Genomic DNA, 17,729 nt, shown 5'->3' on the forward strand with positions numbered 1-17,729 from the left:
CCAGCGGTCATTCAAATTATTTCTGCATGTCCAGACTTTTCAAGGAAAAATAATATGAAAATATGGACATGAAGCAAGGAAAAAGCCTGAGGGCGCAAGTACTCATGAAGTTAAGAAAAGATTTTGGCGGAAGGAAGCATTACGCTGCACTTTTCTTCAACTGGAGTGCTGGAACGTGTGTTTTTCAGGTGAAGGGTGGGTTAACGGTAAGCAAAAACGAACTGCGGTAGAAACAGAACACTGAAATGAACAAGAAAAAGTAGCCACCAAGCGGAACAACTGTTCCACAACTGTTTTTAGAACAAACAGCACCGCAAGGCTTACTCAAAACAGATACAAACTAAACCAAGGTACGGGACAAAACTAATGTAACAACAGAAACAATAATAATAACAATAAAAAATGATAATAATAATCAAAATGTGCAAAGTAAAGATGAGATAGTCAAATGTTGTCAGCTCAGCAGTTGCCGTGAAGAAGTTTCATCAGCAACGATAATAGCCCACGGCGGCCACACACTCAAATTAAAGTGGCAACAATCATAGTAAGACGGAACGCTACTTATACTTGCGACGATGCGCCACTTACAGGCACTTAAAGTGGTGCATGCGACGACAGCGAGCTCGGTTGGGTCGAAGTCAGCTGTGTGTTGCCTTGAACTGCTCAGCTGCTCACCGCTGTGCAACTGATGAGCTTCATAGTGACGGTATGGACTTTAAGTTGGGCTGTTAAGTGAACCACTATTGGTATTGTTGAACCGGTGAGCTCGACGGACCAAAAAGGGGCTGCGAGTTCCTTTCGCCTTTTTGATGGCTGTTGAATAGTTGTTCCTGTTTGGCGGCTGACACGGTTGTGTAATCACTTCAGTTGTTAGATTTTTCGCTCTTGATTGGTAGCCGACCGAGTCGTGTGCTTACTGGAACTGTTGGGTGGGTTGCTATTGTCGTTGCCTCGAGGTTTCTTTCAAATTTTATCAAGTCATATTCCCATTTTCAATTTTTATGCATTTTTCATTGCCTTGGCAACTTTTACTTTCGAAGCACTTAAGCGCTGCTACAAAAGCTCAGGATTATTGTTAAGTTGCAAGCTAGATTGCCAGACACTTCGATGTTTGCGAATTACAGACAATTGTCGCGAGTTAATATAATCCCCTATGAAGTGAAGAAAACGACTTGAGTAAATATGAATATTAATATTGGCAGCGAACTGTCAAGTGGCTAACGTTGGCGTAGATTGGCGCTCTTAAGACAAAGGAATCGCGTGGATTCTATTCTAACAAATGGAAAAGGAATGAGTGTTCATTCCGTAAAGCGAATAAGGTTGGCATAATGTGTAGTCTAGGAATCAAAAGCGATGAGATTGCTTCTTAAATAGCATTATCGTTCGATCCTTAGGCTTCGCTGGAAATAACAGAATACCACATCGGACTAATAGTACAGTAATGTGGACTCATTGCTCGTGGCATTACTGAGGATATTTTGGTGCACAGCTGAAAGAAAATATGCCGAACTCATACTTCCCTCCATATACCAACTCCACTTTGGGCTAGATAGTAGTAATAGGCGGAGGACCCAATGCTAGTCTTGACTAAATTGATCGAGACTCAGGTAGATAATCAGACGAAGAACCTATCGAACTTATAGACAAGGCTGAGAAGGGCCGTTTCCACGACATTCGAATCTAAGCAATCGCAACGCTTCCGTATTTTTCTCCAGCCAAGAACTGCCAATTCTGAATAATTTTTCAACATTACTTCAGGAATGGTTTCCGCCATGCTGCGGAATTAATGGATATTACATCGAAATGAAGGGAGAGACCCAGCCAAGCTTGTTTTCCAAGTGGATAAGATAAGAACTGAACAAAAAACCATGTTGTTGTTGTTATTGTAGAATTGGTAGTCGTTTGTCGGATAAAAATACGGGTCCGTTCCGGTTACACAGACCCGTCTGTCCTGGGAACGGTAAACAAAGAACCATAGAACTTATTGCCTACGTGAACTACGTCAAAATGACTGTGCACTTTGTGGATATATTACTCACTAAGCGCGGGGAATTGAATGCAAGACGATTCTGAGACCATTTTTTAAGTTGCGGAAGTCCCTGCAGAAGTTAGTTGGCTGACTTAGAGAGGTCGCACGTGGTCTGCTATATGTAATCTTTTGTGAAGTCATGAAGAAGAAGAACTTCTGTGTTCGGACTAATAAATTGGCAAAACGCTTTTGCGACAGCGCATGTACCGATGGTGCGCCAGTACTGGTTAAGCTTCCGCGATGCCCAGCTATCAATAAGAGGATTCGGGAGCACCGACTAGCTCCCATTCTTCCAATAGGAGTTCTAGTGAATCTTTTCTTGCTAGCTCATCAGCTTTACAATTTCCTGCGATTACCTAGCACCCATACTAGTCTTAACACAAAGACCCTCAGTGCTATTGATAGCGAGATTAGGCACTCCAACACACAACACACCAACTCTGAAGGCACTGTTAGTGAGTTCAAGGCTAGTATCGCCGCTTTGCTATCTGAGTGGATAGTCATTTCGCTGAAGGAGGCTGCACTACCTCGGCTTGGAATACATAGCAATGTCAAAAAGTCTGAAGCTGAAGTTGATGAAGAGCTCCTGGCCGTAAATCCACTAACCTTCCACTCAAGCTTTGATCCATCCGTAAAGAAGCTCACTGTCCCTCTTCTCCAACGGCTTATTCCAACCACCCACAATTTCCTCGCCTGTACATGGGCAGAGATAGAGCCACCAGAGTTCGGTTCGGCGACTCCATGATCCATGAAAATAGTCCATAGAGCCTTTTCAACTAAATAAAATCTCATATTATTTATAATATTAGAAACGAAAATAGCTTAGGAGCATATAAGATACATCATACATAGATCAACGCTGTCTAAAATATTTACTTACTATTTTTTTTTCATTTCAGGTATATTTATGGCAACTGTGTGTGCGCCTTTATGATGATGGTAAGTCAAAAATAATATATATATTTGACATTTTTACATAACTATATTAAAAGAAAGAATTCTTTAGTCTTAAATATTAACTATTTCATACTAGAACCCCTCACTAGTCTGCATTTTATAACATTCAAAAAATAAATACACCAAAACCACTTCCATTCACCGCCTACGAAACACATTATGCACGAAAAAAAAATCCTAACCTCAAAAAATAAATATAAATAAATAGTTCGTGGCAAGCGCTGCCACACTAGTGAATTTCGCGTTGTCAGCAAATAAATATCTCGTGCAGTTTATGAAATATATTTGCACTTGTGACTAAAGCAGAGCACACAAGCGCATAAAACGTGTTTGGCACACCAACAAACACATATCCTTATATATAATACACACCCACAAGCGTGCTTATGACCAACACAAACACACTGCTAGCAATAAATTATTTGCAGTACATTTTTGGGTGCAAATCTTTTTGTCAGTTCTTGACTTTCTTTTGCGCTCTATTATTATTTTTGTCATTACCGTTATGTTTATTGTGGTTCGCCTTGCTTGTAGGTTGTTAAATTATAACAGACAGCGTGTGTTGTTGTTGTGTGTGCTGCTATGCTGCTTGTTTTTGATTTAATATAATGGAAATTGGCTTGTTGAAACGGCACTTGAGAAAATGCTCACACACATACTTATGTATTTTTGTCCACTTTTAGACATACAAACATATATTTGTACGTGTATGCTTAGCCTTATTTGCCACAACTACTACTTGACTAGCTACTTGCATTAGTGCTGCGTTCGCCTTTTTGCGGTCGAGTGGATTATATGCAGAGGCAATAATAATGAGTTGTGTGGGAAAAGAGGGAAGAGGGCGGTGGGCGAAAAGTGACACTGTAGAGCGCTTAGTTGGGACTTTGGAGCTTTAACGTCGAATTGTTTTGCGTTTTTGGCATTTTATTGACAAATTTTACCTTTTTCAAAGCGTTGAGAAAGCAAGTCATGGGTGTTTATATCGATAATTTGTTATCGATGACACAGAAATCGATAATTTGAGTTTTTCTCAGCTTATGCGCCATTAATTGGGGTTTACTTGAAATAAGCAGTTTATATCGATGACACAGAAATCGATAATTTGAGTTTTTCTCAGCTTATGCGCCATTAATTGGGGTTTACTTGAAATAAGCAGTTGGCGATAGCAATAATCAGTAATCGAAACAAAAAAGTCGATATAAATTTTGTAAACAATTTTTCAGTTTCTGCATCAATAATTAAACAAAACTTGCGGTTTGAAAGTTGGTTAAAAAAATAATCAGTTATCGATAGCACAAAAGCCGGTATATTTATTTGTATTTCAATATTTTTCTGTTTCTACATCATTAATTAGGGTTGGTTATGGCAATAATGAGTAAGTGGTGACCAACAAATCTATATTTTTATTTCTCTCCAATATTTTATAGTTTTTGTATCGATTCGGGTTGTTTGGCATAATTTACTTAATAAATTACTGTATGTTGTTAGAAGTTACAGTTATCGATAACACAAAAGTCGATATGTTTTTTTTTTGTTTCACTAATTTTCTGTTTCTTTATCAACAATTAGAGTTTTCTTGTCTAAATTTGCATTTAGATAAGTAATTGGTTCTAGAAATATGGAGTTATCGATAATGCAAAAGTCGATATATTTATTTCCCTTCTAATATTTTTTAGGTTCTATATAAATAATTCGAGTTTTATAGACGAATTTGTCTCAATAATCAGTTATCGATTACATAAAAATCGATATATTTTTTTGTTTCAATACTTTTCAGTTTCCACATCAATATTTTTCAGTGTTTTCACTAATAAACTGTGATTGCTGGACTCACATGATGGTTTTCAGTGTATAAAAAAGTTGGTTAGAGCATTAATCAGTTATCGATGACATAGAAATCGATATATTTTTTAATACTTTTCAGTTTCTATATAATTATATATAAATCGAATTTTTCGTCAAATTTTAAGTGTTTAAAGTATGGTTAGTGGTGGTTATTAGCAATAAATAGTTATCGATAACACACAAGTCGATTTTTTTTTATTTAAACTTTTTGTAGCTTTATATCGATAATTTGAGTGTTCTTGACAAAAGTTGTGTTGAAAAAGGTAATTGGTTAAATGTGACTACGTTATTGGCCAGTTAGCGATGACACATATGCCGATACCTCTGTCGCGAAATTCTTTTGCTGCAAATCTAATAAAAATACGATTCACCGTTTCGGGATTTGAAGAAACAACTCTCAAAAACGTCAATTTGAGAATTTCTTATACTGAAAAGTTTCGGGATCCCGAAATATCGGGATTAAAGGGAATACCACCCAGCTACATCCACTTGAAAATTTCTCTATATAATGAAAATTTTCGGGATCCCGAAATATTGAGATTCATTAACCATTTCGGGATTCAAAGAATTAGCTCATTAGTCAATTTAAAAATTTCTTTACTGAATTATTCTGACTATTCATAAAATTTATAGGCAGGGGCTCCGATAGAACCATTAATCCGTTAAAGTTCGCGTCGCTGCAGCCTTTAATTTTACAGGTAGCATCGTAAGCCTTCTCTTTTTCATCAACTTCCTTCGACGGATCTCTTAAGTAACTTTTAAGAAAATTGCTTTTCTCCACTCACCCCTCCTAAGTTTCTCAAGCGATAAATAACGCAAACTTTTAACCTGATTGATTAGTGAAATTTATTTAAATACTTAACTCCAAAACACCCACCCATAAAAAACTTTTTCTCAGCTCAACTCCGAGTGACTTGAAATTCGCTTAACTGCACAACAGCTTCGCGAAGAAGGGCGAGATTGCAGTCTATTAAGCAAAGCCACTACTCACACGCGCAACTACTTAACCGTATTAACCCTTAACATACTGCAACCGGGGGGTTGTGCCCCGCCATTAACGGCACACGCATGTGTTGCGCTCGCATATGTGCGTGGAATTTATTGGCTTCATTGCCATGCAACGACAGCAGCGATAATTCAAAAATAAAAATAGATCTAGAAATCATAACATACTTGCAGGCGTGCGTGCTATTGGAGTGGGCGGCAACTGACGCGCGCCACAAATCAAAAACACTTAAGCTTTATTGTTATTAGAAATACTTTGGCGCTACACTGCCTTCCTTCTGCTTGGGGTTTACGCGCCTCCGAGTTGCTAGACCTTTCTTCCGCTTCATTTGTTGCTGGCGGAAATCGAAGACAGTTTTGCAGCCAGAAAGTTCCACTTGTCGCTATGAATTTATGACCGCGCACACATAGTTTCCTACAATAACAACGCTTGTCAATTAGCTGCGTGTGGTGTGTGCAGCAGCTGTTCAAGGGTGCAGGGAGTGAGTCAGCGGTTATTGAGTGTGACTGAGAACTTTAGTGCTGTTTTGTGGTTTTCAATTAAATCCCAATCATATTTATTTGAAGAAAAAAGTGTTATTCATATTCATTTCGTGTAGGTTTGCGAGTTTAGAAAGTTCTACCCTCTCTACATCCCATGTAGAAAACTTATTAAAACACACAGCATGTTAAGCGGTCTAAACCACCATAAGGTAGTCAAATATGGTCTTAAGTGTTAGAAAAACTTAAGTTCTAGAATATATGTTGTTTTTCTTCCTTCTTAGTCTAATTGAAAAGTCAGTCAACCCTGATTGATTAGTTTAAGTTGGTTATTACTCTTTGGAATCTATAGTTTGCGGCTACTACGGTACTAAGTTCGAGTAGGACCGAGCTTCTGAAGTTGTCCAAACTTTCTGCTGAGTTGTTTTGATATGTTACCACTAGTCGACCTCCTTGGTTCTCAGAAAACGATTTGGGATTTCTACTAATTCCATAATTATCGTAGAGTTTTGAAGGGTCTTGGGTCTGTTGTTGGTTGGTCTTCATTTTTTTTCTATTGTAGTGGGTCCCTTGTGGCTAGTTAATTGTCATCAAACGGGAAGCCTAGGAGAAACGTGCCGTTTCGATCGGCTCAGATCATAAGGAGAACGTTGATAGAAGAACTGGTTTCACCGGACATACAAACATACCTAACTTCGGCAGGTAGGAGATTCATTAGATATATCGATGGAGGATCGTGGTCTATTTAGGAAGTGTAGTAGTTAAACCTGCACTGTATTCAGAAGGAATTAGGCGACAACTCGAGCTCTTTGTCAGGAATGGGTGGTGGTCAAGTCATTCAAAGACTCCATAATCTGGAAGATAGTCAGCGAGGCAACTCGAGCTCTTCATCTACAATATGTGGTGGATTGAGTTCAAGCCATTCAAGAACTCCATTTACTGGAAGAGAGTCTGTTAAGGTGTTAGTAGCTCCACTGTGAATGCCGTTCAGCGCATCTCTGAAGTCCGTTGCGCCCGTAGTTTGGTCGATAATATTTTGTTCAGATCGGTCCACTTTGGTAAAAACCTTCTATTTCAACAGACCGATCAAAAACGAGATACATTTCTTCATAACAGATCTGTTTTCCTTATAATTACCGTTAATAACTAACCATAGCAATTGGTGTGTCAAGTCCTAAATAGACACCATACACTTTTCAATTTTGAAGACTAACAAAGAGGCGGGGTGTGTGTGTTTAAAACGAGCCACGAAGCGTATAAAAGAGAAAAAGCGCCTCACCATCATCTACAATTTCAGCAACTCCAGGCCCTAGCATTCTACAAATTTGTGCACTTATTTGTTTAATATGCGCTTATTTTTATAGTCGCCTTTTAGGCGTGCGCGTAAATCTCAAATTTAAAATTAAATTACACCGAACCGAATTTAAACTCTCCCTTTTATTTATTCGCCGCTTTATTTTTATGTTGCTTGTTGTTGTTGGTTACCATTGCCCATCCTTCTTCCTGCAAGCATCGGACATTTTCGGACATTTTTGACTTTAATCAAATTAGATTGAGTTGTGCTACGTGCAGCGCGCGTCGAGATAAAAGGAAAAAGATAACAAAATAAAAACGAAACCAAGCAAAAAACGGTGCATTTTTTGCCGCTGAGCTGTGGTGGCTACTACTGCTGCTGCTCCTGTTGGCCACCAAACGCCAGAGGTCAAATACTACTGGCGGCGTTGCGTTCATTTTACGTTGCCAGCGCGTGGTGGTGGAGCGCGTCGGCGTTTTGATTTAATTTAAATAAAAATTCAGCGTTTTTGCTGTTGTTGTTTAGTTGCCTGCTATTGTTTAGTGGCGTGCAATCTTGCTCTGGTTGTGATTTTACGCCATTTTGACCATGTGTTTGTTATTGCTGTTGTTGTCGTTGTCGTCTGTCCAGCAGCGTACACGTTTGTCATAAGCAATTGTTGCTGTCGAGAATTTTGAAGCGCTGCATTTTTCGCTTTCAAGTTGTTGTACATGTGTATGTGTGCCTTTCGTAATTTGTCTGTAGCATACTTCTGGGCGTCTTTAGATTTAATCTTAAAGTAATTTCATTTAAAGCGCTGCCTTTTGCTTGTTTTTCTTTATTTTCTTTTTACATTTTTTTCTAAAAATCTAAAATATTTCAGGTTTTTATTATTAATATTTTAAAATTGGAAAAAAAATTAATTAATTATAAAATTAAAAAAATAATTATATTTTATAATACTTTTTTCTTTTAAAATTTTTAATTGTGGAAGTCTTTATAAAACTTTATTTTTTTATATCGCTTAAAATATAAAAAAATATTTCTAATATTAAAAAATGTTCGTTTTTAGAATAAATAAAAAATCAATTTAATTTAAATTCTGTAATTTCGAAATAAAATATTGAAAATTTTTATAATTTTTACTTCATAATTAAAAAAAAAAATAATGAATTGTAAAAAAAAACAAATAATAATTATTATAATCATATTTTATAATACTTTTTTTTTGTTTGAAAATTTTTAGTTGTTCAAGTCTTGAAAAAATTTTTATTTTGAAGATTCATAATTATTCGTTTTCTAAATAAATAGTTTTATAGTTTTAATTTATTAAAATGTGTTTGTTTAGTGCTTCTAGCCACACATTTTCCCTTAGTGAAATTTTCGAAAATTGGAATTTTGAAAGTTTTTGGTATTGAAAATTTCCAAACATCAACTTTTTTATATTTTTGATTTATATATCAGTGGTATAAAAATTTAAGTGTGGAAATAAATTTTTTTATATTTAAAAAATATTTTTGGAATTATTTTTATAAAAAATTTTAATATTAAATTATTTGAATTTTTATTTATTTTTGAAACAGTTTTTGAAAATTTTAGTAATTCTTATAAAGATGTGTTTGTTTGGTGCTTATAGCCACACATTTTCCCTTAGTGAAATTTTCGAAAATTGGAGTTTTGAAAATTTTTGATATTAAAAATTTCCGAAACAGCAAATTTTTTTATATTTTAGTTTTATATATTAGTGGTATAAAAATTTAAGTTTCGAAATAAATTTTTTTGTATGTAAAAAATATTTTGAAATTATTTTTATAAAAAATTTTAGTATTAAATTACTTGAATTTTTATTTATTTTTGAAACAGTTTTTGAAAATTTTAGTAATTCTTGGTGGTATAAAAATTTAAGTTTGGAAATAAATTTTTTTGTATGTAAAAAATATTTTGAAATTATTTTTATAAAAAATTTTAATATTAAATTACTTGAATTTTTATTTATTTTTGAAAATTTTAGTAATTCTTGTAAAGATGTGTTTGTTTAGTGCTTCTAGCCACACATTTTCCCTTAGTGAAATTTTCGAAAATTGGAATTTTGAAAGTTTTTGGTATTGAAAATTTCCAAACATCAACTTTTTTATATTTTAGTTTTATATATTAGTGGTATAAAAATTTAAGTTTCGAAATAAATTTTTTTGTATGTAAAAAATATTTTGAAATTATTTTTATAAAAAATTTTAGTATTAAATTACTTGAATTTTTATTTATTTTTGAAACAGTTTTTGAAAATTTTAGTAATTCTTGTAAAGATTTTGAATTTTTAAAGAAGTAATATTTGAACCAATATTTTTAATATTTTATTCCTGTTTCTCTCGGGATTAAATTTTAAATTAAATTTTGTTTGTTTTAACCAATTTTCGAAATTTTTTCTTAATAGTGCGAAAATTTTGTCGAAATTTCAATAAAAAAAATCACAATAAAATATTAAGGTAAAAACTTCGAAATAAAATTTCAGTTACATTAACTGTTATCGCAGCAATAAAAATTAAAGCTTTACCCTTAAAATATACACCAAAAGGGTATGAAAATTTATCAAAGCACAATTGCGCACAAACACATTGAAAATGTAATTGCCACTCAGCCGAGAGAAGAGAGAGAGTGAGGTGAGCATTTGTTACTATGTTGTTGTACCTACTACAGTTTATTGTCACATGCACGCCCACTTTTCTTTACTGCCATGGCAAATAATTCGCACTTCGAATTGCGAAATTTATTGTACTTCACACACACACATAAGCACTTACACATACATGTTTACACACAATCGCTTGTATGTAGATGGGGAAATGCCTTACCTTTGCTGGAGTCATATGAATTTCTGCAGTTCTCAATGAGGTGAAGGTAATATAAACTCATATGTGTGTGTGGCGCCGTCGTATGCACCCCACGCTTGCCTGTTACTTCCCTCCTCTCCCCCGCCGTAGGGCATACAATTGTAATTTCTCGCTGCTTACAAAGGTAATTCGCGTTAACTTATCGTGTAATGTGTAAATTTATGGCGTGAAATTCGCAGCGCACATTAACATACACACACACACCAACACACACTTGTGAGAGTGCGAGCGATACTCGTAAATTCATATGCGAGTACTTGTACTTATCCCCCGTTTGCAAATGAAAAAGTATTCGCGCAAAATTTGTCGCCTTTTGGGGCCAAACCATAATTTAACTGCTTGACTTTGGCTTCTGCCGGTTGCCTTTGCCATTGCTTGCCGGCTGCCGACTGCCGACTGTTTTCGTGGAGTGCAGGTGCACTTGAACTGCGAGTGGCGCACGCATACAAGTACAGAAACACATATGTGGCTGCAATGACAACTAGTTAATACTGTAAATTATACCAATGCGAGCAACTCTAAAAAAAATAATGCGAGCATATTTTGGCTCTTTTTGGGGGATTCACATAGTTTTGAGTTTTTTTATATTATTTTTTGAATATTGCTACACGGAAATTAAGGTGATGCTTAAATAATTTTTCTAATTTTTTAAATACAAAGAGTTTTTAATTTTCTTATCTCACTAGCATTTTTTTATTGCAATAGTATTTTTCAAAAAAAAATTTTGTGAAAATATTTGAGAAAAATATTTTACAATTTTTTTTTTACTAAATTTAAAATTAAAATAAATTAATAAATTATTTTACAGTTTTTTTCATTTTATTTTTTAATTTTGTTATATTTTTTAATTTTGAATAATTTTTCTAATTTTTTAAAGACAAAGAGTTTTTAATTTTCTTATTTCACTGGCATTTTTTTATTGCAATAATATTTTTCAAACAAATTTTTTGTAAAAAAAAATTTAGAGAAAAATATTTAAAAATTTTTTTACAAAATTTAAAATTAAAAAAAAAACAAAAAAAAAAAATTAAAATTTTGAAAAAATTATTTTACAGTTTTTTAACATTTTTTTAAATTTTGTCCTAAATATCAGACCACAAAACACCATACATTTTATATTTGCGTCCAAATACCACCTACAAAGCTGTTTTTATCGAAGCAGTTATTATATATATTCTCACAACTTTTCGCTTCTTCTACCTCTCCTCCACCTTTTTTACGCTCCGCTCCGATTCAACCATGAATTTACGAGCAATAATGTTGCATGTCTGTTGCGAAATTTCTCAAGTGCGCTTTTCCGCTTTTATTGCCGCCAGCAGCAGCGCAATTATTTGCATAGCATACTTTTGCTCGTGAAAACTTACTTTAAACTGATATCATAAATGAGTTTGTTCGGAATTTGTTTCCAATTGTGATTAATGCACACAATTTATTGCTATGTGAATGAGTTGTTTAATAAGCAGTTTAATGAGTAGTTTAAAAACTGTTTTCATTGAACGGTATTGTGCGGGATTTCAGCTTTAAAATTACTGGCAAAATCCGATATCCTTTCTCTTCTTCTTTAATTTCCCCCACTTTTAACCAATGAATGTCTATAGAGAATAGTTTACTAAGCTTAGTTTTGGTTGAATTCCCCTTTTAATCAGACATTTTCCGACATTTGCAAGTTTAAGTTCTCTCATCATAAGTTAACTTATGGGATTTGAAGACCGAAAAGAGAAAAAAATCGCTCAGAATACTTGAAGCTCTCAAACCTATTTGAGTAATCAAACCGTTCGACTTTACATTCCGCGATACTAAGTTGATGAGCATAATCCTCAAAGGTCGTAGAAAGGTATTCTCTAACTCAAGTCGTCCAAGCTAATCGATTCGTTTCAGTTTTCAGTCTCTTCTTCTTCTTTACTGACGTAGCACCGCTTACGCGGTTATAACCGAGCTAACAACAGCGCGCCAGTCTTTTCTTATTTTCGCTGTTTGGCGCTGATTCGAGATACTACGTGCAGCTAGGGGGTGGAGGTGCTATTCTTCTTCTGCTTCGACCGGCGATTACTGCAACGAAAACTTTCAAAGCTGCAGTCTTCTTTTCCATCCGGACAACATTACCTAGCCATTGCAGCCGCTGTCTCTTGATTCGCTGTACTATGTCAATGTCGCCGTATATCTCGTAGAGTTCTTCGTGCTATCGACTACGGTGCTCGTCGTTGCCAATGCGTAAAGGAGCATATTTCTTCAGCAAGACTTTTTTCCCGAACACCTCTAAAGCCCACTCATCAGATAATCCCATTTGCCATGCCTGTACCTGTAGAGTTTAGTCTTTGTTCGTCGGGACAGGACTTTACTTCTCAAGTCCTACCCAGTTCGAAGTAACACCCGTTGGGAAGAGTGATTCTGAAAGACGGAATCTAATGTCTCTATCAGAAACTTACTATCCTGAAATGTACGTAAAGGGAGTCAGGTCAGTTATACTTTTATTAGAGGCTTTAAAGCCTCCTTTTATTCCCACACTCGGCTAACTTTTCGTCATATTTTTTGTAGCAAAACTGATGCTCTTCAATAATTCTTAAGAAAATCTCTTCTCTGCTTTGCATAGTCATAAAACCATTAAGTGCCTGGTAATTCTGTCATATGTCCTTTATTCCTACAACTCTTAACTCTAACTACCAGTGATTTGAGAGAAAGAGGATCCTTACAACTGCCATATACTCTCTTTTATCCTTCTAATACCATTGAAACAGTTACCATAACCTCTAAGTCAGCACCTCAACAGCCGCGAACTCCACCCGCCGAAAGTGTTGCCACAACGTGAAGAAGACAAAAGTAAAACTACAAAGCTGAGGCTCATACCAGAAGCTCACTGTGACCGCTGCACAACCCTACAATACTTTTGCCAATTAAATGTGTGGGTTTATTATAATTAAAAGCATTGTCAGCTGCAGTTAGTAGAGGGAAGCGTAATCCGACTTAAACTGCGTGAGAAACTAAGAAAAGGGCGTGAAATTAAAAAGGTTAAAGAAATATAAATGCATAAGAAATGTACGCAGTGACAACTTAAGTAACTAACAAGTGACAATGAAAATGTCAGCGCTGCAAAATGGAGATTATCAGGGTTGTACCTTGAATAGCCGCGAGATTAGGTGGTACGAGGGTTGCAGTGATTGTGTTTAGCTGCTCATCTACTTGGCTTGAATATTTTTCTAGACGTTAACGTCCGTCTTTGAGTCAACTGATCATTTTCTTCCAAAAGCGATGAAAATCGTATTTCCTGACCCAAAGAATTGATGAAAGTAATAAATGTTAAATTCAATTAATCCAAATGGTATTTTGAATTAAGTCAATCTCACAATGGAACGTGAGTGGACTCCAAACTTCCATAAAATGCAAAGGTGCTCAAGAAAACGTGATTAGAAGACGAGGAAGTGCTCGTCCACAAAAACCTTAATAAGGTTTAAAATGAAAAAATGATTTTTTTTATAGTAGGAGAAAGCCGGAGTGCGGGCCTTTAATCCGCTAAACCTAACCTACACCCATCTCATTTCTCTCCCACGGGATCACTGGACTAAGTATTACTACTTGAGAGAGGAGTAGACATTAAAGTCTCCTCTATTGTTCGGACTGACTGACGTCTAGCCTGTTGTAAAAGCCTCAATCTTGTCATAATTAGAGCTGAAGCTTCACTGACAGCTTTCCATTTTACAGTGGTCCCGCACATAAGTGTGGTTTTCGGCTTTTCCCCTATACTTGAAAACCGATGGCAATGATAGAGTGCGTGTTCAGAGTCTTCTATACACTCCACGCACGCCGGACAATATGGTCTAAAGCCATGACGATATTTTATAGGTAGCTTCTAATGTACCCATCACCACTAAGTATTTGGGTCAGGTGGTAATTCAGGTTCCCATGTTGTCTATCTATCCACGAATGTATATCCGGAATCAGTCCGTGAGGCCACTGTCCTTTTAGGTCTTCTTTTTTTCCAAGTATAAATGTAGTTCGGCTGTTCAATTTTTGTCCTCGTTAACCCCTCGTACTATCAAACGTAATTGTAAAGCTTTAAGAGCTCTAGTCGGTTCGAGACCGATATTCAGTTAGATGCCGAAAAGTATGGTTTGGAGAGAAGTGCATGGAAATAAATTTTTTTAGTTTTCAGCCTCAATTGATTAACTTTTCGGATCTCCCTCGTAAATTGTTTCATTGAATTACTCTAAATGGAAAAAGTAGTACAAAATGGAAGGACAATTCTGTCTCTAAAATATCAGTTTCCCTGCACAGTTAACATTCTAACGAAATCTTCTGCTCCCTCACTAACAAAAAGAACTTTATTGCAAGACATTTTTACAAAATAAAATTTTACATTTCAAATTCCTAGTTAATTTCTTAATTCATATGCATTACGCCTTAGCTAAGACACATTCAATTAGACACACTTGTGACCGTATTAAAATGCATAACTGTAAAAATATTTAACTCAAAGGCACATATGAATAAAAGCAATGTGAGCACCACACTTTTTACGACTTATCCTATTTAAAATTCAACATTGTATCTGAATGAGATTTCCGCACCTCTTTGTCGTTATGCGTTTTGGGAGGGAAATTAATTTCCTCCACAAAGTGATGTGGAGATTGAGTATTCGGTAGGTAGAGCCAAGGCTCAGCTGCCCTATAGGAAATGTCAGAACAAATGTGGTACTAAGCTTAAGGTATTGAAGTTCTCTAGGGTTCGAAAGAATTGAGGTTCTTAAACGTGGCACAACTCTTGCTGAATGCTACGGTTCTAGGAAGCTTCAAATTACTGGTTTCGTTTCTATTGAAATACTCAAATGATTTTGCTATCGAGAAGTTAGATGTGAAATAGACGAACTGTTTCCGGAGCTCTCTTATTACCACAAATGCAAGCGTCGGAGTACTGGTCGACTGTTATCGACCACCCGCTGGAACATCAACGAATCTTGGGGCTCTTAAACGGAGACGGCGGTTGCGGACTTCTGCTTAATCCAGTCAGTTGTGTAGCTTCTGTCCCATTTTTAATGAGTTGTATTAAATTTAGTCTGAGTTAATGGGCCCTTGGAGATTGTAGTTCATCTGTAGTGTCTTAAGAAACGCAGTGTATACAGTCTCAAAATCCGATAGAATTCGCAGAGATTTGTAAGAACAATATGAGAGTGAATTCGCCGCCTTGCTTGAATTACTTGTGGGTTCGGTTGTCTTTCCTTCCATGCCTTTCCCAGCAGATCTTGTTTGTTTAAGAAAACTGCTGGATAGAAGTGTTATCTTGAGGACCAAAGCAGGTCTGAGTTCCAAAATACTCAGTGGACTCTAAACGAGTAGGCTTTTAAGCGGCTCACTGCGTTATAATGCTTGCTCCGAAGATGAGCTCTATTCGACGAACAACGAATGTTACACTTTGTCGGCTGGTTTTCCTTTTAGGTCACTCATACAGACACCTACTCCTGCATCGGGAATATGCGATCACGCAAAAGACATAAACAACTTTGAATGCGAGTAAGAGCTCGACGCACCGGTACAATGTTGCGTTGAATGCGGCATTGTTGTGAAGCATAAAAGTGAATGAATGAGTGAATCGGCGTGGAGCGAAAGGCAAATAATGAAAATAAAACAATAATAAGAAAAGCGCCGACAGTATGACGTATAGAGCTGGCGGAAGGTGGAAGCTCTTATGACAGATTGCCGCAATGGCAATATATAAGAGGTGAAGGCGGGGGGGGGGAGCTCAGCAAAACTCATTACAAACCCAAAAACACCTGCGTGCGTGCGGAAACGGAAGCTGGGGTCGGGCGAAAACGGATGAAAAGCAACTGAAATAGCGCACAAGTGCCGGTTGACTACACACACGCTGAAAATATTATGACATGCCATTGCTTTGTTGTAGTTACATTTAAAATAGCATTTCGTCATTTCACATTTGTGACGACAGCGCGAGGTTGATGCGAAATATGCGAGCGCGCATTAATGTCAGTGCCGAACGGCAGCGCTGGACGAGCACCGGCACGTATAAGTAGCAGTTGGGGCGCCGTTCACGGTGCCACTGCGGCTACGTTTTATTGTACAGGTATAAATAGGAAACACTCATCATAAACACTTGCGTGCAACAGCGTCGCCGTGTTGTCGTGTCGTCAACAGTCAACAGCTCCATGGCATGCGAAGCGCCAGGTAAATGAGTGTGCTGTGTGCAGTCCGTCCGTTCGGATACTCATATGACTAAATGCGTGCGAGCGTAAATGTAGTAATTTGTATAAATGGCAGGCTGGCCACTTCTGGCGTTTATTTTCCCAGACACCCTCACATGGACGCAAGTAAGGTCCTTAATATTTGTTGTACCGCTGCTGATTGTGCCAGCGTCACGTTTGGCCGTAAATGTCATGCAGAATTAATCTGAGAATTTCAATCAAATATAATCACAGCGGCACAGGAAATAAGCTGATGCAGGGGTCTCACAATGACAATGGTATACAAGGCGAAAGATGTATTATGTCCGAGCTTTATATCCCACGCAATAGTGTAGCGGGCTGGAAAGCGATTAAGTGCTACAAAAGTGATCACCTGACACGAAGATTTTGGTAAAAGAAGCGCTGGTCAGTTGCTCTTTCTGGCTACCTTGGTTGATTGTTATGGCCCAGCTTAATGCACTGGTTGGTGAGCTCATATTTTCCGTCCCATAGAAAGGCCTTACTGACGTTCGGTCGAATTAAGGCTCGCGGATTCTTTAATGAGGTTTTATGGTCCTTCTTTGGCAAACCCAGACCTAGAGGGTAGACTGAATGCTTTATCACTTGAGCTCGGAACAAAATTACAAAGCCTTAATTAGATTTGATAAGTGGCATACATATGCTTGTAAAGCTTTAAGATATGGTACTCTAGAAAACTCACTGCTGCTCATACTGCTACATGCTGAAGCCTTAGGTTTTACTGAAGATTCAGTTTTTCTGGATCGTAAGAGCCTCCAGAGAGAGGAGAAGCATATATTCGTTGGCGTATTGCGAGACATTATTCATACATTTGAACCATATGTTACAAGTACTAACCTTACGGATTCTCTGGACTTCGGATCAGGCCTAAAAGGGGAAAGCCGAAAGGAAAGGAGATGCTGATACTCCGTACTTCAGATCAAGCTTAATAAAGGAAAGTCAAAAGGAAAACATATTAAGTTTCTATTGAAAGGTCGTGCCGGTATTTCCGACGTCGGATCACGCTTAATAAAGTAAAGTCAAAACGAAAACAACTTTCGGTCCCAT

General features: G+C 36.7%; 1 protein-coding gene across 1 annotated transcript in view; it reads left to right on the top strand.

The window, feature by feature from the left end:
- LOC105232084 (uncharacterized protein CG43867) overlaps positions 1–17,729 on the top strand; it is a 327,570-nt gene that overhangs the window by 34,563 nt on the left and 275,278 nt on the right. Inside the window, exon 3 of the mRNA XM_049456460.1 lies at positions 2,929–2,968. The gene's annotated coding sequence lies outside the window, so the exon portion shown is untranslated. The remainder of the gene's footprint in view (positions 1–2,928; positions 2,969–17,729) is intronic.

Source organism: Bactrocera dorsalis, chromosome 4, assembly GCF_023373825.1.
Source record: "Bactrocera dorsalis isolate Fly_Bdor chromosome 4, ASM2337382v1, whole genome shotgun sequence".
NCBI lineage: Eukaryota > Metazoa > Arthropoda > Insecta > Diptera > Tephritidae > Bactrocera > Bactrocera dorsalis.